This window comes from Tamandua tetradactyla, chromosome 11, assembly GCF_023851605.1.
Source record: "Tamandua tetradactyla isolate mTamTet1 chromosome 11, mTamTet1.pri, whole genome shotgun sequence".
NCBI classification, from domain to species: domain Eukaryota; kingdom Metazoa; phylum Chordata; class Mammalia; order Pilosa; family Myrmecophagidae; genus Tamandua; species Tamandua tetradactyla.
The window spans coordinates 42,956,356-42,983,937 of NC_135337.1; positions in this window are offsets into that span (position 1 = coordinate 42,956,356).

The following is a 27,582-nucleotide window of genomic DNA, read 5'->3' on the forward strand; positions in this document are numbered from 1 at the left end:
ACTTTAGTAACAGAATAATGTCCACCCCCCCTAAAGGTTTCCACACCCTAATCCTGGGAACCTTGACTCTATATAATTATGCTGATATGCATGACAAAAGATACTTTGCAGATACAGCTAAGGTCATAAACCCTAAAATATGAAAATTAGCCCAGATTACCCAGGTGTACTCAGTCTAATCACATGAATCATTAGAAGCAGAGGACTTTTGTTTTCTATTTGCATGAGCAGGAACTGGGAACCGAACCCGGGTCTCTGGCATGGTAGACAAGAACTCTGACTGCTGAGCCACCGTGGCCCGCCCAGAGGCACAGGACTTTCACCAGAAGAAGTCAAAGAAACGTGGAAGAAGAGGAAGCAAGAGAGGGATGAAGCAAACTGGGAGATTGGCACAATTTGAAGCATGATGACTTGGTCCACCCTTGAAGCCTGAGAATGACTCCTTGCCAAAGCGCCAGCAAGAAAATGGCAACCACAGACCTACACTTCATGGGACTGAATTCTGCCAACAACCTAAATTCTCTCCCCCCAGAGCCTTCAGTAAGAAATGTAGTCATGCTCACACAGTTACTGGGCCAAAGCGGTGGGTTCATCACCATGCACAGATTGATGACATGCTTAGTCATAGAACATATTTAAGAAAATGGCAGCCTTAGTAAGATGATGGGCGTGGTTTTTAGTATTATAATGAGATATATGTGACTTATTGGTTTAAGTCTAAGCTACTGCACATATCAGGCAGATCGATTTTGCTTAGATCTAGACTTGGTTAATAAGATACCTATGGACTTGGGGTGGGTTAGTTCTGGGCTGACCCAAGCCTTTTCATTAATAAACATTAGGGGCTGTCTTTGGTGATCACAGGACTCTAAAGTTGAAAAACCACATAAAATGCATATAAGTGAGGGTCAATCACAAGGTTTTTACAAATCACAAAGGCACAAGATAAAGGCTATACACTCATTATCAGAGATCAAGGCAGTTGGATTACTGTTCAAAGATTTCAGGTATTTTCCTTTGTCTACTCCAATATACCCGAAAGCAAAAAGAAACATCTATATAATGGTACAGCAACCAGAACCATCCCTTAAAAACTAATTTCTTCATGGCAACACCATGACTTTAGCCTAGCGGGACCCATCTTGGACTTGTGACCTACAGAATTCTGAAGTAATAAATGCCCGTTGTTTTAAACTGCTTAATTTGTAGTAATTTGTTAAGGCAGCAATAGAAAACTAATATTGCACTGCATTTATATATATAATATACACACTTGTAAGTTAACTTTAAGATTATCAAAGCTCACTTTCACAATAGAACTTCATAGTCACAATGGGAGCTGGAATTTTGAGACTCTGAAGTTTCAGAGAACAAATTATTTAAGAATTGCCATCTTAACTTATGACACAAAACAAACCATCAAACATAAAGCAATAGCTTCTTTAAAATCATGAAATAGGGTGTTCGCATATTCAACCTACCAGTGGATCTCATCTCTTTGTTTTCGGTTTCCTAAGTAAAGAATAGGTGATGATTCTCCCTCCATCTTTTAATTCCTTCAATACATTTTGCCACTTTGAGTACCTAAATTGCTATTTATTACCTACAATTATTCTTTATTAACCTGTGATATATATTTTTAGGAATAAATTTTAAGAAATATAAATATTTTCACTTTTCAAAACTTGCATTATAGTTTTGTTTGCATTTACTCAAAATTACTAAAGAAGAAAATGTCTTTGTCATTTATTTAAAATAAAATATGGCTCCCGCCGAAGTTCAGTTTCCAGAAACTTCAATAAATGTTTTAGTTTTAACCTGCTACATCAGTCAGCTGTGGGTTTGCTTATCCCTGTTCCTCATGCTTCCATAGAGAGGAAGGAAATTTTTCACTCCCAAAACGGAACACGGAGCTTGGAGTGAATACCCCACTTCCTTTCCAGCCTTCAGCTTACTTTTCTAGCAGGAGACTAGAAATTTCCAATAAGGGTCCAATATCTATTGCCTACTCTAACACAGAGATTCTCAGCTTTTTCTAATTTTTTTTTAATATTTGGACATTAGCATTGAACGATGTATTTCATAGGAGAGTTCAAATAAAATAATGAAGCACAAAGATAAATCATTCGAATAGATATTTAAATGTGTTTTGTTGAATCACCACTTGAAAATTTCAGGAGGAATCATAAGATGATAATTCCAATATTTCATCATTTACAGTCTCCCTATTTTTACTGAAAAAAAATTTAAAGCTTTAATTCCCAAATTCTGTAATAGGAATTCCCACGGATTCTCAGATTGTGTATATACTTTCTCCTTCTTCTGTGCTCAGTTAACAATGTGTTCAAATTTATGCAATAAGATAAATCATACTGCATTATAATATTTGAACTTAGGTTGATATCCTGCTCTTCAATTTCTCATCACTTAGAACTTCCTTGCTACTCTAGACACTTTTCTCTACTTTACTTCCTGTGATAGTTAATTTCATGTGCCACTTGGCTAGACTATGTCATCCAATTGTTAGGTAAAGCAAGTACTAACCTGATTGCTGTTGTGAGGGTATTGTGTGGATTTAAGTGATCAGTCAGTCTATTGCCTCTCTGACTAATTACATTATACAATCAACAAAGGAGATTGCCTTCAACAATGAAAGAAGTCTTATCCAATCAGTTCAAGGCTTTAAAGGGATAACTCATGATTTCAGTAGTCAGAAGAAAGAGTTTCTGTCTATACTTCAGATAGCCAACTTCTTTTGGGTAATTCATTGTTACCTTCATCAGTATTCCCAACTTGCACCTTTTCCTGGGGAATATGAAATCACTTTCATGAAGTTTCCCACTTGTAGCCTACTCTATCAAATTCAATTTGCCAAGTTTCACAGTAATATAAGTCAATTCCTATAGTAAATCTCCTAATATTAACATATATATATATATTATATATATATATATATATATTATATATATATATAGCATTTTGTTAGTTTTGTTTCTCTGGAGAACCCTGACTAATACTGTCTTCCCATTTCCAATCAATCTCTAAGTCCTATAAAGCTGTCCTCTCCATTTCCACTACCTGCATCAAGACAGCTATCACCCATTCCTGTAGCATAGCAGTTGCCTAATAACTGGCCTTTTTTACATCTAATCCTATCTCTGTTAGATCTCTTTTATACCTGGTAAAGACATGGTGATCTTTCCCAAAAAGGGAACCAGATAAAATCATATGTTCTTAGCTACTTCCTCAGCTTCTTGCATCACTCTTACCTTCAATAATGGAAAATATACATTGAAAATTTAATGTATGCTAAGAAAACTGTGCTAAGTACTTTACATATGTTATTTCACTTAGTCCTCACAAGACCACTCTGAAGTTGCTACTTAACTGGGATCATTCCCTGAAACTGTTAAGGAAATCGATGCAAAGAGTGGCTACATAATTTGCCCAGAGATTCACAGCTAGTTATTGGTTTCTATTTGAAACCAAGTAATTTGTCTCCAGAGTCTACATTCTAAATCATTCCACACTTTATTTTCTTCTAGTTTCTTAAATGCTGCACATTTCTCCTTGTATTCTTTACATACTTTTTTTCTCTACCTTATCCACCTTTCCTTCCATATTTATCTAGTAGCCATTTCTGATCCTTTATATATTGAACATCCATTCAAATGTGACTTGTTCAGGGAAGACTTTTCTGACCCCCTAGATTACTTCAACTTTTTTTCTTTAGATGCTGTAATTGAACCTCATCTTTTCCTTCGTACCACTTAGTGTGTCATCAATTATTCAGGGCTGTGCTTATTCCAACAATGTCAATTTCCACTGCTAGATGTTTCATTAGGTGAAGCATTCTCTGAAACAGGATCCTTATCTGGTTATGCTTACTACTGTGCCCTCAGTGCTTAGCACCTTGTCTAACTAGTAGTTGGTGTTCGATAAACATAGGACAAATTAATGAAGCAATGCTTCTTTCCAATTAAACATATTTTTTCTAATTAAAACCTGATTATTCACATGGAACTATACAAGCTGCCAGTAGTTCTTGAATATCACATGCTTTAACTCAATCCTAAGAGAAAAATGAATAAAGCTTTTCTAGGTAATGACCTTGGCCTGGCTTGGTTCTGGTCCAATTTACACTATTGACTCTGGTTAAAAAAGCCATATCATGATGCACTTCTGGATATCATGGTCATTTACAGAAAGGGGGTATCATACTGTACTAAGAAGATACTCCAGTTGTGTCCACCACAACATCCAAGTGAATATGTATGCCTAGGCTTAGAAACTTGTCCAAATTAATGTAATTAAAATAATGGAAATATAATAAACAATTACTATAAAGAAAGTATGTTGCTAAAAGTTTTACTTATGTTGTTTCATTCATATCAATGACAATCCTGGGAAGTAGGCATCCTTATATGTATTATTATCTCCATTTTTCAGGTGAAGAAATTAAGGTTTAGAGATTGTATTAGGGTTCTCCAAGGAAATGGAATTTGACAGAAGATATATCTATACAGACATAGATTATATGTCTGTAATCTATATGCACTATGCAAAATATTAGATTGTGAAAAATTATGAGATTTGTTGTAGGAATTGACTCAAATGACTATGGGGATTGGCAAGTCTTGATTCTGTAAGGCAAACTGCAAGCTGGGAGCTCCAATGAAGGTTTTGGAAGAATTCTCCAGGAGAATCCTGCTGGCTGAAGTAGACATGGCAATTCTTCCTTCTGTCTGCTGAAATCATGAGTTGTCCCTCTAAGGCCTTCAACTGATTAAATGAGACTTCTCTCATTGTTGAAAGCATCTCTTAGTTGATTGTACATATACTTAGCCATAGATGCAATCAACTTACCGATGATTTAAATTCACAAAATACCTTCACAGCAACAAGAAGGCCAATGCTTGTTTGACCAAACAACTAGGCAGTATAACCTGGCAAAGTTGCCACGTGAACTTAACCATCACAGTCCACCCCTTGTCAATTTGGCATCCAAACACATCTCCTTAAACCATACTTAATCTCTAAATAAAAGCAGTAATACTCATATTTTGCCTAATATAACTCAACAGTCCTGCATGGAAGTGGATATATGCTCTTTCCCCAAAAGAGGATTCAAGTTGTTGGGTGGTATTCACTCTTAAACTTGATATCCTGTAGCTCATATACAATGACATAAAAAAGTTATGTTATATGGTAAGTGGATAAGATAGGAAAGAAAGCAAAGAAATATGTATACATGTAAACATATTCTTTACAAAGCAAAGAAGAAATTCTCATAAACATTACAGTCCTCATTTCTGTAACCTGTCACATAGGTATAGTTCATATTTATAACTGACTTCTTCCACCAATCATTTCATATTCCCTTACCCTCAGCATACACCTCATCTGGTCATGTATTTTTGCCTGGTGGGGTGACCCAAGCTTTCATTCCTGAAGTTCATGGGCCATTAGTAGTGCTGTCTGGAGTGGGCTGTGGCTATTTTTCATTGACCTTAATCATAAGGCATGGCAGTACCAAGAGATGCCCTAGGGGGATTTCCTGTATTCCAGGTGAGCTCTTCTTTACTTCCATTGTGTAGTAGCAGTCCTATTCCCCCTTGATTTGTCAGGATCAATCACCCCAGCCAATACAATAATTCCTTTCCTTGCCTGTTGATTCAGATGCATGAAGTGTCCAAACTGTCAAGGTGGCAGTCTTAACTTCCAGTTCATTGAAATCATTGCGTGTCTCCTGGCAAAAGTACTCCTCCTTTAGGAATTAAATCTGTTGACCACGAGAGCTTCCTGTTGTAGGAAAGGAAGAAAGACTTTTTCCAGTGGATCACTAAAGGTAGTAGTGAATGTTGCCACACCCATTTTCAACCCTTGATTCCTGGACCCATGAATTCTGGTTATGGGAGAAACAACACTATAAATCAGCATGGACACTGATTTAGAGCATATACAGCTTCCTGGAGAACTTTACCCCAGCCCTGCAAGGTACCACCACCCAAGTAGCAACATAATTGAGCCTTTAAAGAGCCATTTCATAATTCTATCAATCCAGCTGCTTCAGGACAATGGGAAACATGGTTGTACCAGAGAATTCCATGAGCATATGCCCATTCCCACACTTTGGAAGAAGTGCTGTTTGGTCTATCATGATGATGGATAAGGTATTCTATAAGTCCACAGATGGTAGTTTTGGCAGAAGCATTGCATACAGGGAAGGCAAATCCAAATCCAGAGCATGTGTCCGTTCTAGTTTTGGAAACCAAGAAATGGGATGCTGCTGTTTCAAATAACTAAAATGTGGAAATAGCTTTGAAACTGGGTATGAAATAAAGGCTGGAACAATTGTGATTGTTGGAAAAGCCCAGATTGCTCTGAAGAGATTGTTGGTAGACATATGGATGCTAAATATTCCCATGAGAAGCAATAACAAAAAGAGGAATACCAAAAAAAGAAAAAAAAAAAAACGCTAATAAAGTATTCCCATGAGAATTTAGAAGGAAGTGATGAATGTGAATGTGATGTTGGAACTTGCAAGAAAAGTAATCCTTGTTATAAAGTGGCAGAGAACTTAGTAAAATTAAATTCTGATGTTGGATGGAAGGCAGAACTTGAAAGTAATGAACTTGGATATTTCTTGGCTAAGAGTGGATGGTGCAACTTGCCTTCTTCTTACAGCTTATAGTAAAATGTGTAAGGAAAAGGATAAGCTGAGAACAGAAGTCTTAAGCATGAAAGAAACCAGAAATTGTTGGTTTTGAAAATTCTTAGCCTATCCAAAGAGTGTGCTCTGAGTCTAGGACTAGAAGAGGCTCTATCAGGGACTTTACTGAGCTAGTAGAAAGTGAGTACCCACAGACTAGGGCTCCATGTGAGGGTTTCATTGAAGTTAGGATTGGAAATGAAGTTATGCAAGAAGGATCTGAGGAAAGTTTTATTGTCTGATGGCTTGGACTGCTGTGAACCACACAACAAGCCAAGAGATTTCTGTGAAATATACATAAGCAAAACTACTACTAGCCTGGACTGAAAGGGACAGAGAAGGGATGAATTGAAGGAAGAATGATTTCAAGGGTAGAATCATGATAGCTGAAGTCTTGATCTGAGAAATCTCCTTGGAACAAGAGAGCTGGCCCAAATATATGTGAGGAAAAGGCAGAATCACCCCTGTATTTGTAGGGCCAAGTCATTTGCCCTGGTTCTTGGAAGGGGTAGGTCTTGTACCCTGCTGTTCAGGGGCAATCTGGCCACTATCTCAATGCTTAGAGAGGGTAAGACTTGTGTCATGGTCAGCTTCATGTGTCAACTTGGCCAAGTGGCGGTACCTGTTTTTCTGGTTGGGCAAGTGCTGGTCTGTCTGTTGCAATGAGGACATTTCATAGAATTAGATCATGATCACGTCAGCTGCATCCACAGCTGATTCCATTTGTAATCTGCCAAGGGAAGTGTCTTCTGCAATGAGTGATGCTCAATCTAATCATTGGAAACCTTTTAAGGAGGATTCAGAAGAGACAGACTCTCTTCCTACTTTGGCTGGCAAGCCTCTCCTATGGAGTTCATCCAGACCCTCCATCAGAATTGTCAGCTTCACAGCCTGCCCTGTGTTCCTGCAGTCACGTGAGACACTTTAATAAATTTTATATTTGTGACTATTCCCTGTTGACTCTGTTTCTCTAGAGAACCCTAACTAATACATCTTGTATTCCAGCATTAGTGAAGAGTCTGACCACCATCCCAATGGTTGGAGAAGTTGGAGACTTCACCCTAGTGTCCAGAGAAGACATGGCTGTTGTGCAAATGCTTAAAAGAGGAGAGGCTACTTATCCAAAAGGCCAAGAGGACAAAACATCTATCCATAGATGACTCTCAGACCTAGAAATCTAATGAAATTTACCCTGCTGGTTTTCTGAGTTATTTAGGACCCATGACCCCTGTTTTCCCTTCCAATTTTTCCCTTCTGGAATGAGAATGCTTATCCTATGCCTATACCTCCATTGTATATTGGAAGCAGGTTAACTTTGTTTCTGATTTTCATAGGTTCAGAAACAGAGGGAATTATATCCCAGGACAGAGCACAACCATAACCAACTCTGATAAGACTTTGTACTTACCATTGAAATTGAAATGACTTAAGGCGTTTGGTATGTTGTGATGGAATGAATGTATTTTGCCTGGAAAAAGAACACATATTTTGGAGGGATCCAGAGGATAGACTATGGTGAACCCCACAAAAACATGTTCTTAAATTTAATCCATTGTAAATCAGGTCTCTTCAAGATGTTACTTCAGTTAAGGTATAGTGAAAATATATTAAATTGGGCTTTAATCCACACTACTGGAGTCCTCTACATGCAGAGTGAAAATCAGAGAGAGAGAAAGCCACAAGGGAAACAGCCAGAAGCTGAAAGTCAACAGAACCAAGAAGCCTGAAGAGGCCACCATGTGCATTACATCTGATAGAAAAGCCAAGGACCAAGGGTCACCAGTAACCACTCTCAGAATGCCACAATCTTCCAGAAGAAAGCATCACCTTGGCAGCACCTTGATTATGGACTGCTCCTAACCCCCAAACTATGAGCCAATAAATGCCATTGTTTAAACCAACCCACTGCATGGTATTTGCTTAGCAGTCAGGAAAGGAGAATAGAGAGGTTAAGTGATTTACTCAGAATTGTGAAGCTAGAGAATGGCAGAATGAACCCAAAATTATCTAACTCCAAAGTTTGTCCTCATAACTGCTATGCATCCTTCCTTTTTAGTAGCAAAATTACAGACATACATCAGAGATATTATGAACTCAGTTCTAGACTACCACAACAAAGCACATATCACACAAAATGGAGACACATGATTTTTTTTTTTTACTTCCCAGTGCTTATAAAAGTATTTGCATGAATCTGTAATCTATTTTTTCATTATGTCTGAAAAAAAATACACATAATTAAAAACTACCTTGTTGCCAAAAAATGCTAGCCATGATCTGAGCTTTCAGAGAGTCATAATCTTTGTTCTAGTGGAAGGCAAGGCCTTGATTGCTGAAGGTTGGTGTGGCAATAGAAATTTCTTAAAACAAGACAACAATAAAACATGCTGCATAGATTGACTCTTCCCTTCATCAAAGATCTCTGTAGCACATTTACTCACAGTAGAATGTCTTTCAAAATTGGAGTCAATCCACTCAAACCCTAACACTACTTTACCAACTATGTTGATGTAAGATTCTAAATCCTTGTTATCGTTTCACCAATGTTCACAGCATCATCCCAAGGACTAACTTTCTTTGCTCCTTCTTAAGAAGAAACGCCTCATCTGTTCAAATTTTATCATGATATTGCAGCAAGTCAGTCATATTATGCAGGTTCCAGTTCTAATTTAGTTCTCTTGCTATTTCCATCACATTTGCAGTTACTTCCTCCACTAACATCTTGAATCCCTCAAAGCCATCCATGAAGTTTGGAAAAACTTCTTCCAAATTCCTATTAATGTTGATATTTTTACCTCTTTCCATGAATCAAAAATGTTCTTGATGGCATCTAGAATAGTGAATCTGTTCCAGAAGGTTTTTAATTGTCTTTACTCAGATCCATCAGAAGAATCACTGTCTATGGCAACTATTGCATTATGAAATGTATTTCTTAAATAAGACCTGAAAGTCAAAATTACTCCTTGATCCATGGGCTATAGAATGTATGTTGTATTGGGAGGTATGAAAACAACATTAATTTTGTTGTACATCTCCATCAGAGCTCTTGGGTGGCCAGGTGCATTGTCAATGAGCAGTAGTTTTTTCAAAGGGATCGTTTTCCCGAGCAGCAGGTCCAAACAGTGGCTTAAAATATTCAGTAAGTCATGTTGTAAGCAGATGTTCTGTCACCTTGACTTTGTTGATCCATTCATACAGTACAGGCAGAGTAGAGTTAGCATAATTCTAAAGGGCCCTAGGATTTTTAGAATGGCAAATGAGCATTGGCTTCAATTTAAAGTCAAAAACTACATTAGCCCCAAGCAAGAGAGTCAGCCTGTCCTTTGAAATGTCTAGTGGTGGCTTTGAAGCCAGCATCAACTTCTCCTCCCTAGCTATAAAAGTCCAACACAACATCTTCTTCCAAGTGAAGGCTGTTTCATCTACACGAAAATCTATTGTTTAGTGTAGCCACATGCCTCATTAATCTTAGCTAGATCTTCTGGATAGCTTGCTACAGCTTGCACATCAGCACTTGCTACCTCACCCTATACTTTTATGTTATGGTGATGGCTTCTTTTCTTAAACCTCATGAACCAACCCCTTCTACCTTCATATTTTTCTTCTACATCTTCCTTACCTCTCTCAGACTTCAGAGATTTGAAGACAGTTAGGACATTTCTCTTTGTCCTTCATTAGGCTTTGGCTTAAGGGAATGTTGTACTTGGTTTGATCATCTAACCGGATCACTAAAACTTTCTCCATAACAGCTATAAGGCTGTTTCACTTTATCATCATTCATGTGTTTACTGGGGTAGCACTCCCCGATGGAGTAGCACTTTTCCTTTCATTCAAGAACTTTTCCTTTGCATTCATAACTTGGCTAATTCTTTGGTGCAAGAGGCCTATCTTTTGACTATATCTTCCTCACTAAGCTTAATCATTTCTAGTTTTTTATTTAAAATGAGATGTTTGACTCTTCCTTTCATTTGATCACTTAGAGGTTATTGTAGGGTTATTAATTGGCCTAATTTTTAAATCATTGGGTTTCAGGGACTAGGTAGATCTAAGGAGAGGGAGAAAGATGGGTAATGACAGACTGTTGGAGAAGTGAGAAAAACACATAACTCTTATTGATTAAGTCCACTGTCTCATGTGGTTGTGGTTTTTGTTGCTCCAATACAATTATAATAGTAACATGAAAGATCGTTGATCACAGATAATCATAACATATATTAATAATGAAAAAGTTTGAAACATTGTGAGAATTACAAAAATGTAACACAAAGACATGAAGTATGCACACTGCTGGAAAATTTGCACTAATAGACTTGTTAAACTGAGAGTGACAAAACCTTCAGTTTATAATAATAATGCAGTATTTCTGAAACACAATAAAGTGAAGCACAATAAAACTAGGTACACCTGTATTATGGGTACTTGGAGTAATCCAAAATTTACTACCTCAGTATAACCAGATGTAGAGAAAAAAATCCATCAGATAATTAAGAATGGAGCCTGCCTATAATACAATAGGTGTTGTGTTAGGTGAAGGAGAAAAAGATGTATGCAAAATACAACAGGGAGTATCACATCTAATGATAATGAAGTAGGAAATAAAAATAAAGACAAGTATGTACAGTTCTATTAACCATAGCCATGCCCACACAAACACAAACAAGCAAACAACAATAAATAAACAAGGAATTTCAGATTATCCCAATTCATGGCTGTTGTGCTTGACTAACCCTGCAGGTGGAATAAAATCCCTCTCTAGGAGGGCAAGAGAAGATATATATATGACCAGAAAATCATGAATAAGTGCAGATATTTTAATTTTCAAAGTTGAAAATTTTCACTAAGTCTCCAAAAATATTGTAACCTAAGTCTATTGAAAAAAACCTATACAGGAGAAAATACAAATTGAGTGTCATATGCTGACATTCTTTATTTTAAGGATATGGGAATTAAAGATAAAAGAAACCAATTTTCTATAAATCCTAGTACATTATCAAAATGGTACATTAAATTTTTCACCTTAAATTATTTAACTATTTAACACATTATAAAATTAAAAATGACAGTTCTATTCAAATGATTACAAAGCATTGAATTTGAATATAATTTAATAGAAGTTTGCAAAATGCATTACCAGATGAACACTTCTCTGATCAATTTCATAATACTACATGCTTATGATGTAGAATACTATTAAAAATGTATTAATATAGTTCCCTTTAAACATTTTTCCCTCTGCATTTGGGCCTATGACCAAAGACTTTAATTTATTCTCTAAACATTATCTTGATGCTATTGATTTCTGTAATTGTTTTTTGGATTATTTAACTACGAAACATTTCAAGGATCTAGTTTTATGAATGAAGCATGTGATGTACAACTAAATTGTATTGTATGACTCTGTTACCTATCTTAGAATGGTCCTTCAATGTAAGTCAGAGAAATACTTATGAATTAGATCCTGTTTTGTTTCTGATCTGCTTAAAAAAGGGAGCTGAAACATATTTTAAAAATCTGAGAAACTTCAAGCAAATGGTAGGTATGTAAATCAGGTTTAAAACATCTGTGAAGTCACATTCAAAAGAGCCATTTCTTTCAAAATAAAATAATAATGAAGTCACTTTAACATAACAGATTTGATCAAGACATTTTTGTTTGTACTTGCAATCATTCAATTACTATGTATATATTAAATAGCTTTTATGTAATAAAAATATTTCTATATACAGTGGAAGCTGTAAGAATATAGTATTCAGTTACATATTTGTTCAATCAATATCTGACTCCAATAAAATAAAATTTCTAAATAAACTAAAATAAACATCTCTTTTAATTTAAAAGATTAATCAGTTTTGAGGAAATGAGAGCAGCACAGCTACAGGTTATGCTCCAGCACTCAAAGGAGCTGTCAGCTCAGGGGACCCACCCAGTACTGTGTTGCCTTCAGCCCAACATTAAAGGTGCAGCTCATCAGCCCATGCAGTGCACAAACCTGAGTTTGCATCACCTCCTGTATAGACCCCTTTGCTTCTTCCGTCCCTGAATATCTTTCATGTCTTCCTCCTTAATAACTCAGCCTCCCACAGACTGAATCATCTCACAACCAGCGAACATCACAATAAAGCTCATTCTTAACATTCTAACTGGCCAACTGCATTCAATTCAAGTTATTGGAAGTGTGAATTTATATCACCAATTCTGCAATCTTCCTTTGCTTTCCAGAACTTATGTATTTAAATCCTAGCTGAATACCAGTGTAGTTGAATATCCTATAGGCCTTTTTAGTTAACCTTTTAAAAATGAACTCATACCGTTTTTATTCCCTAATCCACATATGTGACTCCTCCTGTAACTCCTTATTTAATGTTGTCAATATCTACCCATTCCTCAAGACAAGAACTTGGGGAGCAATTCTAGGTACTTTCTTTTTTTCACTCCACACCCTCCACCTCCAGCACCTGATCAATCACCACATATTGACTGGCCTCATTTCCACATCTATGACCTTTATTAAACCATAGTGTTGGGGTTGGTAAAAGCAATCTCCCTGGTCAATTCACTCTCTCTCCTACATGACCATTTCACAATTTCTCCTTCTCAAACCTGCACCACAACTTGGTCCTCATTGTAAGCTAATGACCTTGCATCTTATTTACTGAGAAACAGAAGCAATCCAAAAGAACTTACACAAGCTCCTATCCCACATCTGCTTTCTCTCTGCATCTGAATCTACCTTGACCTTGCCTTCTGAAGCCAGCCCTTCTGCTTGTAAACTCCCTGCTCATCCTCTCTCTACCCTTGCTCCCTCCTCTGTCTCCTACATCTGCAATTTCCCACATCTCCCTCTGATTATTCCCATAAAGATACACACATTTTATTTATAAATAATTACTTCTTACCTACCTCTCTAGTTACTGCTTTTTCTCTGTCTCATTTATAAGAATACACCTCAAAAAGGCAATCACTTAGTGCCTCTAATTCCCCCCCTCATTCTCATTCTCTTTCCCATGTTTGCATGTATTTTTTATCAAACGTGTTTGTGCACATGGTTCAAGTAAAAATTTGTTAAGAAAGCAGTGATACCCCCAAACTACTCCCTCTCCAGTGGTAAGAAATTTTAATTCATTTATCTGAGTTGTTTGATATTTCTGCTATCTCCCCAAATTAAAACACATACAGAGTTGCTTCTTGGTTTTTCAGTATATTGACTTCCTCCTAGAGAAAATGAGGATTTATATCATTTTTACCACTCCCTCACCCATATCCAGAGACATGGGCAACCATGCTGCCCATCCTCCCGAGTTACTGCATTTTATTGATCTAGAAGGCCATTGATTTTAAGATGCCCTATCATTTTATGTACCACTAAGAAAGAAAAATATTGCCAATTAAATTTTGACAGAATACTTTCTTATCATCCAGACGATTTCTACTGAAGGAGGACCTTTAGCATTAATCAGACATAGATTTTATCGTGTATCATTTTTGTCATGACAAATATTAGCAAAATAAATTGTTTGAAGCATACTTAAAATTTTTCAAATTAAGAATCTGACTGTTGCAATTACTTACTTTGCTCAGTGTCTTAATACTCAAGTTTTTCCATACACTGCCATTCTTTGTACCATCAAGAATGTTGATGGAAGAGTTTTCATAAAATCATTCTTAAAATACTAAAAGTCATTGAAGTTGGGCTTTTAAGTCAGCTTTAAATTATGTACAGCTAGCCATATTTTTTATACCCTCTCTGGAAATGTTACTAAATATATCTACTTCACTACCTCAATTTCTTCCACCACCATGGATTCCTATAGGCTCAAGGGTTTTTGCTTTTTTTTAACATCTGTATATATCCAATGAGCCCCCACCAAATCAATTATTGAACATGTCCAAAAAGCTGTGATGCTGGTACATATGGATGTTTGTGCACACATATGTAATGACAAACTCATGAAATGCTGCTTGGCCAACAACATTTGTTAAGACATCAATTATTGTAAAATGGTACCTATTTTTATAGATGTTTCAATGTGCATGTTAGAGTTAATAAAATTCAAAATATCATCCTTTTGATTAGATCAATACACAATGTTTACTTATTAAAGCATATAGATGGTAATTATTTCAAAGGTACATTTATTATGAAACTAATGAAGCTTCAGGGCTCTTCACTGGCATGGACTTCTACTAATTCCCTGGGAGAAGAACTAGCAATGTGTTCATGTAATCAGAATTTTTGTAAAAATTGCAAAAGTAAGATATTTTAGCTGCAATATGTTAAGTTCATTGTCCTTCTCCATTCTGACTTCACATTTGTCTTCTCTCACTTTACTCCTCATGATTAAAAGCCATAGTCATATTTTGGGGTGTGATGGCTTGTAGCTATATACCTCAGAAAAAGATGTTCTTAAACTTATTCCATTCCTGCAGGTGTGACTCAATAGGGTATTTTGATGAGGCCCCTTCAGTTAAGGTAATTCAACTGAATTGGGATGGGTCTTAATCCTATTACTGAAGGTCTTACAGAGAAGGCCACACAGAGAGAAGACTGGGGAAGCAACCAGAAGGTGAAAGTCAATAGAACCTCAAAGAGAAAAGGGTAGCCAGGAGAGGCCGCCATGTGCATTGTTGTAGGACAGAAAAAAAATCACTAGGGCAAAGGATACTGGCAGTCAACCCCAAGATGCTATTCTCCTAGTAGAAAGCTTAACCTGGATGATGACTTGATATTAGACTTCTAAAATTTATTATGAGCCAATAAATTTTAATTGTTTAAGCCTATCCATTGCACGGTATTTGTGTTGGCATCTGGGAAAGTAAAACAGGACAGCTGAAATAAGGGTCCATTAAGTCGAGGTTACAAGATGCCTTGTTTTTCTAGGACTGCCACAACAAAGTACCACAAGCTGGATGGCTTAAAACAACAGAAATTTATTAGTTCATAGTTCTGGATGCTAGAAGTCCAGAATCTGTAGGGGAAAGTCATCCTTTGCCTTTTCCTAGCTTCTGGTGGTGTATTGCTTATCGTTGGGCTTCAATCTCTGCCTCAGTCATCACATGACTTTCTCCCCTGTGCCAATCTTTGTCTCCTCTCTCATTCCTACAAGGTCACCTATCATACTGAATTAGAGCTCTCCCTAACCTATTTTGGCCTCATTTTTAACTAATCACATCTTCAAAGACCTTATTACCAAATAAAGTCACATTATTGGGACTGGGGAGTAGGACTTGAAAATGTCTTTCTGGGGGGCATAATGTAATCTAAAACAGAGGACTATCTTTATGTAGTTTCCAGTTGCTTCCTTGTTGCATTTAGGATGTTGCTAATCACACCATTTAAGTTCAGTTATTGCTGCTATGCACTGGGCCAATTCACCAGGCCTCATGACCTGAAGTTCAGGGTAAGGTCATATTCTAATACAAGTAGGCAATAGTGAACAGAAACAGAGTTTAAAACGTATGGAGACAGAAACTAGTCTATATGCAAAATGATACATGGAGGATTCAGTTTTAATCAAAATTTAACCAAATTAATTCTCCTTTTAGAAATATACTCCATAATGCAGTCCAATTCTGATGTCAACAAATATAACTTAAAACTCATATCTTACAACAATGAAGACTTTAAGGACAAACTAGTTAATGAGAGTTTAAATAAGAAACTCAAAATATATCTAATCTCTGCCCCAGAAAACTTGAAATTTCCTAAACTCTTACTGCTCACATATGAAAAGTTTGATAGAACTTTTTTCCAAATTTGACCAAAATTCTAAGAATTCACTTGACATTAGCATCAATAGGTAGTGAAGCTGAAAGAAAATTTTCTAATTTATCAGTCATAAAACACAATTTTGACCAACCATGCTAGAGGAAAGACTAAATTATCTTTCTTTCCTCTCTCTACAGAAAACATCATTACAAAATTGTTTTTATAGGAAAAGGAGAATCATAGTATGGTATTTACAGCCAATTGGTAAGATAAAATGTATTCCAAAAGTATGTCAGGTAGTTCATTGATAAAAATATAATTTTATATTTCTGGATTTTATGACATTTGTGGGGTTCTTTGTTTGTTTGTTTTTTAATTTTGTAATTTGGGGGGAATTATGCTTTTTATTCTAAATAAACATTCACTACAGTATTATCCTTAACTTGTAACTTAATGTTTATTTGTTCCAAGAGAGTTCCCCTAATTGTATTAGCTTCAGACTCCAGTAAACCTGGAATTTTCATTGACTATGACAATTTTTCCTTTCTTACAACTAACCTCCTCGCATTGTTTGGAGTGTATCATGTCCCTGGCTCATTGGAAGACTGGGGAAAGAGCCAGAAGGTGAAAGTCAATAGAACCCAAAAGAGAAAGAGTAGCCAGGAGAGGCTGCCATGTGCATTGTTGTGGGACAGAAAAAATCATTAGGGCAAAGGCTACTGGCCATCAGCCCCAAGATGCTAGTCTCCTAGTAGAAAGCATAACCTGGATGATGCCTTGATTTTAGACTTCTCTAGCCTTAAAATCATAAGCCAATAAATTTTAATTGTTTAAGCCTATCCATTGCATGGTATTTGTGTTGGCATCTGGGAGAATAAAACGGGGCAGCTGAAATAAGGGTCCATTTAGTCGGGGTTACCTAAAGTTCATGTGCCTTTGCTCTACACACAATGACAAAGTATGACTTGCTCTTCATTCATTCCTGGGCTCTTCTCAAGTATCACCTATTAGGAAGATTTCACTGACTATAAGATTCTGTATTATTCTTCTCTACATGATAATATATTATATCACATTATACTATATAGATATGTTGTATTATATTAATGGATACTTATAATATATTCACTCTAGAAGTAGCACCTCCACCCACACATAGGGTTGTTAGATAAAATAGAAGATGTTTGATTTAAGTCAAAATTGAGACAAGCCACAAATAATTTTTTAGTATATGTTCCAGATATTGCATAAAAATTATTTGTTATTTGTATAAAATTAAAATTTAACTATATGTCCTCTTTTGCTTGTTTTGGTCTTTTTGTTGCTGTTTTTTTGGTGAGGGTCTAAATCTGGCAACCTAGACCCCCATTTTCTATTCCCCTTACTCTGTTTCACGGCCCTTATCACATGATACACTGCTTATTTCCTTTTGGGGCATTATCTCTCCCCCTTTCCCCACTAGAATATAAAAATATTTGCATTATTCACTCCTGGATTCCAAGCACCGAGACAGGTGCTAGACTGCCTCGCAGGCACTAAATAAATTATAAGGATTAATGAATAAGCAGTCTTAAACTTACAACTTGTACCTCTTAAATATTTTGCAAATCTTTCTCTTTTTCTCTTGCCCTAATCATGGTCTCAGACTATCACAACTGTGCTTTAACTAGTCTCCCTACTTCCAGCACTGCTCTTCTGAAATCCACCTACTGTAAAAAGCTATATGGATTTATCTAAAATTCACAAGCCAAAAACTCCTCTTCATACACTCTTCAACAAGACTCTATTAACCACAGGAAAGAATCTAAGCACCTTGAATTGGTGTTCATGGACGTCCACAGTGGTACCCCTGCTTAACTCTCCATCTCACCTACCTGTGCCCTTCAGTAATTTCCCATCTGTGCCAGTTTGAAAATACTATGTACCCCAGAAAAGTCATGTTTTCATCCTGATTCAATCTTGTGGAGGCAGCCATTTCCATTAATCATGATTCAACACTGTAGGTTGGAAAAATTGATTAGATTATCCCATGGGAATGTGACCTGCCCAATTGTGGATGTAATTGTTTGATTAAATGGAGATGTGGCTCCACTCATTCTGGGTGGGTTTTGATCAGATTAATAGAGTCTTTAGAAGGGGAAACACTTTGGAGAGAGACAATGCCTACAGAAATGACAGAAGCTTCAGAGCCGAAAAAGAAAGTAGGTGTAGACACTTGAAGATCGTTGCTTCTGAGAAGAGACAGGTATGTTTGGAGATACTTGGAGCCCAGCAGACATCACCATGAGATGTTCATCAAGTGAGAACCTGTAGGGAGCCAAAGGAAGCCAAGAGATGAAAGCCAGCCCCAGAGAAGGAAAGTGAGGAGCCCCCACAGGAACAGAGGTTGAAAGCAATGGAGCCCAGGAGCAAGGGACCAGCAGATGCCAGCCACATGCCTTCTCAGCTGACAGAGCTGTTTGTAAACCCATCAGCCTTTCTTGAGTAAAAGTAACTTCTTGTTGGTGTCTTAATTTGTACACTTTCACTTCCTTAGAACTGTAAAGTTGTAACTAATAGAATTCCCTTTTAAAAAGCCATTCCATTTCTGCTATATCACATTCTGGCAGCTTGCAAATTAGAACACCATCTATACCCTACCTTTTCGCACCTCCATGCCAATATGCAGGAGGTTACTTCCCATAACACTTTCCCTACCCCTTCTTTCATAACTCCGAAATACCTTTAAGGACTCATGTTAGGTATCATGCTCTTCCAGGAATATTGTCCTTGCATCCATGGGATAGATTAAGCATGTTTTTTTTCCTGTGCTTCAGTAGCACCCGGTGCATAATTCTGTCATAATATTGTCTATATTGTATTAAAACCAACGTTTCCCTTTCCCCAACTAGAATTTAAATATACAACAGCTTCGTGGTATTCATTTTTGATTTATGACGTCTAGCATAGTACATATGCACATAGTGCATAGGTCTTTCATAAATATTGGTTGAACTGAATTAATTCAACTAAGATAACCCAATTAAATAGATACTCAAAGGCAGCAGAAGGAAACTGCTAACCTGGAGCTATTGAAAGATCTATAATGTGCAAGGGACCTAAAAAAATAGATATTCAGTGGATTTTCAAAATAAAAGGGAGCACTCTATAAACAGGTTGTATCCAGAGACAGCAGAAGGTATAGCATCACTGTGATGATGAAGTCAGGAATGGGGTCCTGTTGTGGGGTGGGGGGAGAAGCAGCTAATCAAGAGAGAATGCAATGTATGAACTATCTGGGTTGTGAGGATCTTATCAAATGGGCAAGTGATATTAAAATTGTTGAGACTCACAGAAGATAGTACAGAATGGAAATGTGCAAGACGGGTGCTAAAATAATTAAGCTTGGTGAAAGTGGAAACGTGATGTCAGTAAGCATTAGCATTTAGGATTTGGAAATTCCAGGCATACTGGGCTTCAAATGACAAGAAGGAGAGTGACAAGAGCTGGCTAGTGGTGAATATGTCAACCATAGACAAAGCACCATAATCCCATCCTACCCATGCTTAAAAAGAAGGATATGAGCAGAATAAGGCTTTGTAGGTTAAATCTAATAAGAGAATAAAAAATTATCTCACAAGGGTAGATTTTGACCTTTTTTAAATAACTATTATGGTGGCCCATAGAATGAATTTTTTTGTCCAAATTTCACAGTTTTTGTATAATCTCCAAAATAACAGGTATCTTTTATCTTTTTCAAAAATAAATGGGATGGAGTCACAAAGGCAAAAAATAAATAAATAAATAAAAACTAATAAGGAGAAGAGAAACCAACAAGAAAATACTGGTAAGAAAAGAAGATTAACCTCCTCCATGCCTGGGCACATTCTCATCTGCAGTGCTGCCCATGATCTGTGTCTTCCCTTCAGGGAGAAGCTGAGGGAGGAAGAAAAATAGTTCCCCAGCGCCTGGATAGCAGTTGACCACTACCGATGGCTTTATTTCTCTATTCAACAATGTGTAAACCCACAGGGTACCAGAATTTCCCAGGAAGCTTTTAAAAATTTAATGAATTCTTGCATCCTACTCCAATCCTATTGAATCTGAATTTGGGGATGTGAAGCTCAGTACACTATATTTAGTAATTTCCCAGATCATTATGATACCAAGTGTGGTGGTTGTTTGGGAACTTTTACTGGAGTTTACACCAATGCTGGGCAGTTGAAATGTTCTGACGACATATCTTAAGGCCAAATCTTAAGGCCTCTTTTTGTGATGGAACTTCCTAAGACTGATGGAAAAAGGAGTTCTTTTGCAGACATTCCAGGAAACTGTAGCTGCCTGAATAACTTGCTCAATTCACAAGTCCATAAAAAGCTCATTTTAAAAAGGAAAAATGGAAACATACCACCACGGCATGCAATTTTTCTCTCTCCTTCTGTTTCTCTCTTTTCTAGCATTAGAGTCAATCAGTCAACAAGTATTAATTAAGCAAATTTACGAAGTATTTCACCAGCCAGGAACCTAGTTATAAATGACTCTCTACACATACCACTCCACTCCTCCGCACAATTTTTTCTCATGCTGCTAGGCTTGTCCAAAAGCAAGGAATCTATTTTCATAACAAAGCGCCTAAATTAAAATAACTGCATGGAAATATATGACCCAAAAGAAGTGTATCAGATGAAAAGTGGGAAGATGTTGAGTAACAAATGAAAACTGTAGTGCCCCTAAGGAGTCTGAGAATAAGGTCTAAGTACTACAAGATGGAACCTTCCCTCAGATTACTGTTCAATTTAATTATAGTTTAAGATGTACACATGTGAAATTGATATTCGGGATCCTGATGATTTAAAAAGCAGCAATAGGCCACCATTTGAATTCAGAGACTTGTAATCCATCTTTTCCTATGAAACAACTAAGTACAACATGATATTTGTGCTCAGATTTCAGGAGAGAAAAAGCAAGTCACCCTGTTTTAGGTGTTTTTTTTTTCAAAGAATTATACATACGTAACATGAATACGAGAGGAGGGTTATATTAAATATCAAGGGGGAACTACAAAGCTACCATCATTTTAGTCCCTAATGAAGTAGAAATCCACACTTAGCTTTTGAAGTCTATTAAGAATATCATCGCACACACAGTCCAAAGTCATTTTCTTAAAACATACTCTGACCCTTAGGCTATGCTCATATTTTTGGTTGCTTTGTATGGTTAGAAATGGAGCTACTAAATGAAGGATGAGATCTAAACTAAGTTTGATCACAGCTGCACTGAATTGACTTCATTTCTACTACCTCTACTCCCCATGGTTGCCGATAAACTATTTCCAGGGACATATGCCCAGGAAAAACAAGGGCAGAGTCTGTCATCTTGAAGCCTCTGCTCTGGTCCAAAGAAGCTATGGATCCTATATTCTACATTTCATCAGCTGCTTCTCATAAATGTCTAACATAGGCCAAACAACCTGAAAAATCTTTGAATGGAGTGATCACATTCTCCTAGAGCCTCTCGGCTCCTCAGTGTTGGACACTTTTGTACAGGATCGCTCATTTTATCCCCTCCTCCTTAGCCCTGTCACTGTCACAAGGAAACAGCTTGGCATAGGTAGAAAGGCCTCAGGCTTTGAGGTCAAACCTAGGCTCCTTTATTCATTACTGGTCTCCAACAACCTAGATCTGTGTTTGTGCATACATGAATATAGGTGCATTTTACACACAGGAGGGTGGACAATTAGTAAGAGAGCATATATAAAATATCCATTACCAAGTTTACCATACATCCCGTGTTTAGAAAATCTGAGTTCTTCTTATACCCATAGAACCCACTATGTATTGTGCTGATGGACGTTGTCAGGACAGTCAAAGGAGCACTAGGTCACGCTGCCTCTGCTGTCCTGGCAAAAGCTGGTCACTTCACTCTCAGAGCCTCATCTCAAACATGCCGTCCTTGCTCAATGCCGTGCTCCAGCCTAAGCTCCTGGAATACTTTAGACTCTTGTTTTCATCAGCTTCTTAGTGACACCTTTTTCTGGGCTCTTCACAGGACAGCCTTTTCTCCTTAGGTCATTTGAAATGTCATCTCCTCAGATAATATTTTTCTGACTACTCTTATCTAAAGGAAACCAGCTCTGGCATTTTAAAAAATTCCGGCATCTACTGTGTTTTCTTAATGCATGCCATAATCTGCAATGATATTATTTATATGGTTGCATAGATAATACAATCTTCTTATGGTGCTTTTATGCTTTGTGTCCCTCATGCCTAGGAAGTATCTGGGACATATCAGATACTTTATATACAAAGAAGCATATTTAATGTCACAGAACAAATACTTTAAATATACAAATTCAATAAATGCAATATTTGTTGGATGAATGAATGAGTGAGGAATAAATGAAACAAATAATTACCATTTCATAAGTGACTCAACTTTAAAAGAGTTCTTACTCCGCATTCCCATTTAGATAAGGCCCTGGTGGGAAGAGGAGTTGTTGATTCTTTTCTCAGCCTTGAATAGGGAATATACACAGACTTATTGGGAAAACCTAAATTAAACATTGCATAGAAAGTTCTTTGTCCCTTAAAAATGTTCAATAAATATTAATTATCTGTGCTGATATTTTTGGTAATTAAATAAAAGCAGCCTTTGTTGTTGCAAATATTGCCTCTACTTCCCTTTGCCTGGATTCCTGTAATGAGGAAATTAATCTTGCCTACATCATGTGTATTGTGAAGATTAAATGAGGCTTTACACGTAAAATACTTAAAATGATACCTGGAGCATCATAGTCAGTGCTAAATATGGCATTTCCAGAATTGACCCACTGATTCAGATTAATTCATCTCACTGAGGCTGGAGATCTAGCAAAAAAGGCAGAACCTATGAAGCTTTGGTCAACAGAATCCTGCTGTCATACACAAAACTAAAGAAAAGTCTATATTTCCTATCAGGTAAGGCTTAGTGTAATTTGATACTGGTAATACTTGACGAGATGAAAATGTTGTTCCACTAAAATCCATGGGGAGATTATATCCTCAAAAAGTTCTGGAGGAAGCTATATTTTCACTAACATATGTGACTATCAAAAAGTTATTTTAAATCCATGCTGACCAAGCTGATCAGAGATAAAAAATATATATATATATATGGTCAAATGGACACCAAAGCTTTGTTGGATAAAATCCATGCCAGTTGAATTTGTGGTAATACATAAGTCAGCAAGTCCTAGGATTTTGTCTTTTATGCTTTCTGTAATGTATTATCACAGTCCTTGAATAAAGATTTATCTCAGTACAACCTATAACTAGTAAGATTTTTTTATATGATTCCACTACAAATTCAGAGTTTGGAACTGACAATAAACTCAATGTGCCTGTTTATAAAGATAAAAAGTTTAAAAAAAATAGCTACGTTGGTAGAAAACTAAAAATAGCAAATAGTCCCATATTTATATCTGCGTAGTCAGAATACAAATAAACATCCTTGGTGAAAACACATCAGTGCTTCCAATTAAGGCAATATAATTGCATGCTTTGAAGTGGAACAATGGAAAAATCTGACAATCCATTGTATTAATATGAGACACTGACTTTAGAGACAAATAAAAAATAGGATTTAATCTTTGTAAGGCATCTGCTTCCATATACTTTTTGCATAACATTTATGTATTGTGTGTAAACACACACATTGGATAGATAAATAGATAGCTGGATAGATAAACATATGTTAAAGAGCTAGATGAAATCTGGCGCAATCCACTAATTCACTTTAGAAAGCCATTTCACTGTCACTGCTGCAAGTTCTATTGTTTTCTACAATTTCATTGTTTCAAGAGATTGTAGAAGAGCCTTACACATTTATATAAACACAGTCAATTAATTTACTTACCTGGCACTGATCTCAAATGGCCAAATGTGAGAGTAAAGGACAAAGTCTCTAATATTAGACAGTGGTGTAAAAGCTAATAACAAAGCTTTTTATCCTATGTGCATTTTCATGTCTCTTATTTCACTTATAAAATGGGTGTCATATGAAAACATTGGGAAAAAGTAACAGGTTAACTAATAATCATTTGTAGAGAGCTATTTAAAATACAAAGTTGTCTTCCAAACTCTTCAGGAAACTAAATAAGGCAATTATATAGCAATCAGTTTTTACGTGTCACTGTTTCCATTTTTTACTTTCCAAAACAATCTACATGAAAACTAAGCATTATTTGTAAATGTCTTTGTTAAGAATCTTGGTTTCTGGGTCACTGACTCTGCTTAAGACAATATTTGGATGTATAAGAATTAAACAAAATTACCAATTAGATTTCTTTATGAAGAAAGAACTAATGGAGTTAAGGTAACATTTAAAGTAACCAGTTAGGTGGATGAATGATTAAATACTCCAATGCTGAGGGGTGTGAAGTGGCTACTGTGATTTGTAGGCCTGAAGATGGACTGCAGGCCAATAGTTATATAATATAGAAAAGAAGCAGGTTTCCTAAGAGCATTTTGGTCTAGATCTAGAAATGGAGTTGGGGTGAAGGCTACCAGTTCTAGAAGACAACAAAGAATGAGTTTCTCTATTGCTATGCACCCATCACAAATAGATCAGTTACAATTAGGGTAGTTTTTTTTTTTTTTTTTTTTTTTTTTAAAGGAAAGACAGAGAGAAGGAAGGAAGGAAGAAAGGGAAACATCTTTAAACATTTTCTTGTTTTTTATTGTATTCTGTTTCTCCGTTTTTGTTACATGGGCTGGGGCCGGGAATCGAACCGAGGTCCTCCGGCATAGCAGGCAAGCACTTTGCCCGCTGAGCCACCGCGGCCCGCCGGTAGTTTTGTTTTAATTCCAGTTTCTCGACATCTGCCACAATCCCAACAAATTCTCTTCCTGCTTTGCCCTGAGTACCTGAATACTTTTCACATAAAAAAGAAAACTGTTTAGCCATTCTGTAAATGCTTAAAAGTAATTATCCTCAATGCCTGAACCATCTTCCATTAGATTTGAAAGCCTTATAATGAAAACATGCTGCACTGCTCTGGGTTAGAGCAATGTCTTACCGTGCAATGTTGTGACATGAAATTAATTTTTTTCATACTCTATATTGCTTTTATTTCTGAAATACTGAGTGTCATGGGATGTAGATATTTCAGTAAAATAGGCTGCATTGAACCCAGAGATATATAGAACAACTGATGGTTCCAAAGATTTTACAAATGCACCCTCTGAAACTCCTGATATTCATGGTCAGAGTTTCAGTCCAACAGCACTAAGCATGAAAACGAAGTATCCCTTGGTGCCCCTGATATATTGTAGGTGTCCCCTCATTGCTGGGCCATGAGTGCAGTCCCTGCCTTTGCAGGAACTCTGTAAACTGGACACTCTGGAACTTAGTGTTCCTGTCCTAAATCTGTACCATCGTAGGACAAATCCATCAATAGAACTTCAGGCATATATAAGTTTTAAAATATGGAGTCAAAGATGTAATTGATCAGTATTAAAGATGTTCTACCCAAAAAACTGAGTCAAATTTTAGCATATTAAAGGTATTAATTCAACTTCTAAATAAAATTAATAATTCAATAGTTTAAGATGGAGTTACATTGTTTCTGCTTTGACTGTATCTGGTATATCATCCAGTGTAAAAGGTTAGCATCTCTTCAACACAGTTAGTTTGGCTGATTATATATATAATCCTCTGGTAGAAAAATAATAATCGTTGTTCCCTACTAATTTTTTTAATTGGTCATCTTTAATATATATATTATATGTATCTAATATATATGTCTCCTGAGGCAGGAGATCAATCTTAAAGGAGGAATATATGTTTTTCCTTTCTTAAAAAGAAAAGCTAAGGAAATGCAAGTTCATTTAGTTAAAAAAAAATGAGCTGTTATACAAATAATATGACATCAGCCATGGTTTGTCAAAAGGCGCTGCTGAGCCAGGAAAGCTCAACGTTTCTTATTCTGTCCATGATACGTTATACAACTTTTCAAGGCTTAAACACTTTCTGTTTCACAATCTGCAACATGGGGAAAGTCATTCAGCTGTTTCTTTGAAAATTCTGAGAAACATTTGAAGTGCTGTGGCCAGTTTAGAGTCAGGTGTTTGAAAGTTGGCGTTCCTGGGTGAAGCCATCTCAAATACTAAGATGGAAGTACAGCAAGGAAAAAATAATAACACATTAACTTTTAATTCATTGTTGTCTTAGAGCCTGAAGGCCCCTGAGAAGCTTAACAAAAGACCACTAAGAATTACATGCTTGAAATATACTCCAAAAAAAGAAGAAAGTAAACAATGAACCTCAAATACTTCAAAGATATGCACACTAGCAGTATGTCGGACCAAAAGTAAAAGTCAAAAGGGAAATGAAAAAGCTTTGAGACTGGCCTTTAGGGTGGTGCATATGAGAAGGGGATGAATTTCCAGTTAAAGCCTTTCAAGATCCAACAGATGATACTTTTTGATGACCAATAGCATCATCCTGACCTTGGCTGCTGCTGCAGGGAAGAGCAGGGCATTCCAATATGGTCATTGCGTCTGCTCCACGTCAGTCAGGCTCTGAGGATAATGATGGCTCAAGAATAGAGGCCCTTTTGCTACATTCTTTGTTCTCTGTGGGAAGAAAATCTGAGAAAGATTTTCTATTATACCCCAAATAGCACTCTTTCTGGCAGCCCATAATAGTGGGAAAAGGGAAGAGGATTATTAAATGAGGGGAAAGGTTTACTTAAGGAAACCAATCCATGAAGAAATCACCCTTTATTGCATTAACTATATTCTAAGATTGAATTAGATACTTGATCTCTTTTGACTCAATCCTAAAAGCACTCAGAGGTAGGAACTGCCATTCCTATTTCATAGACATGTAAACGAAGATGGAGACCATTTAGCCACTTGCCCAAGGCCATTGGGTGACTGAGTGACAGAGCCAAAATTTGCACCAAAGTCTGTTTTAGTCCAAAGCCCTGGTCCTGGTCCGTAACCACTATGTCTTTCTACCCATTGTAAAATTTCAAGGCTGGCGGGATCATTTCTAGTAGGAACTATCATTTCATGCAACTACTTTAGGCCAATATTACCTAGAAACCCCAAGTTCCAATGCACACTTAAGGAAATAGTTTTGTTGGTGTTTATTAAGAATCCATCTATGAAAGGCACTCACTAGCAAGGCTGCTGCCCCCAGG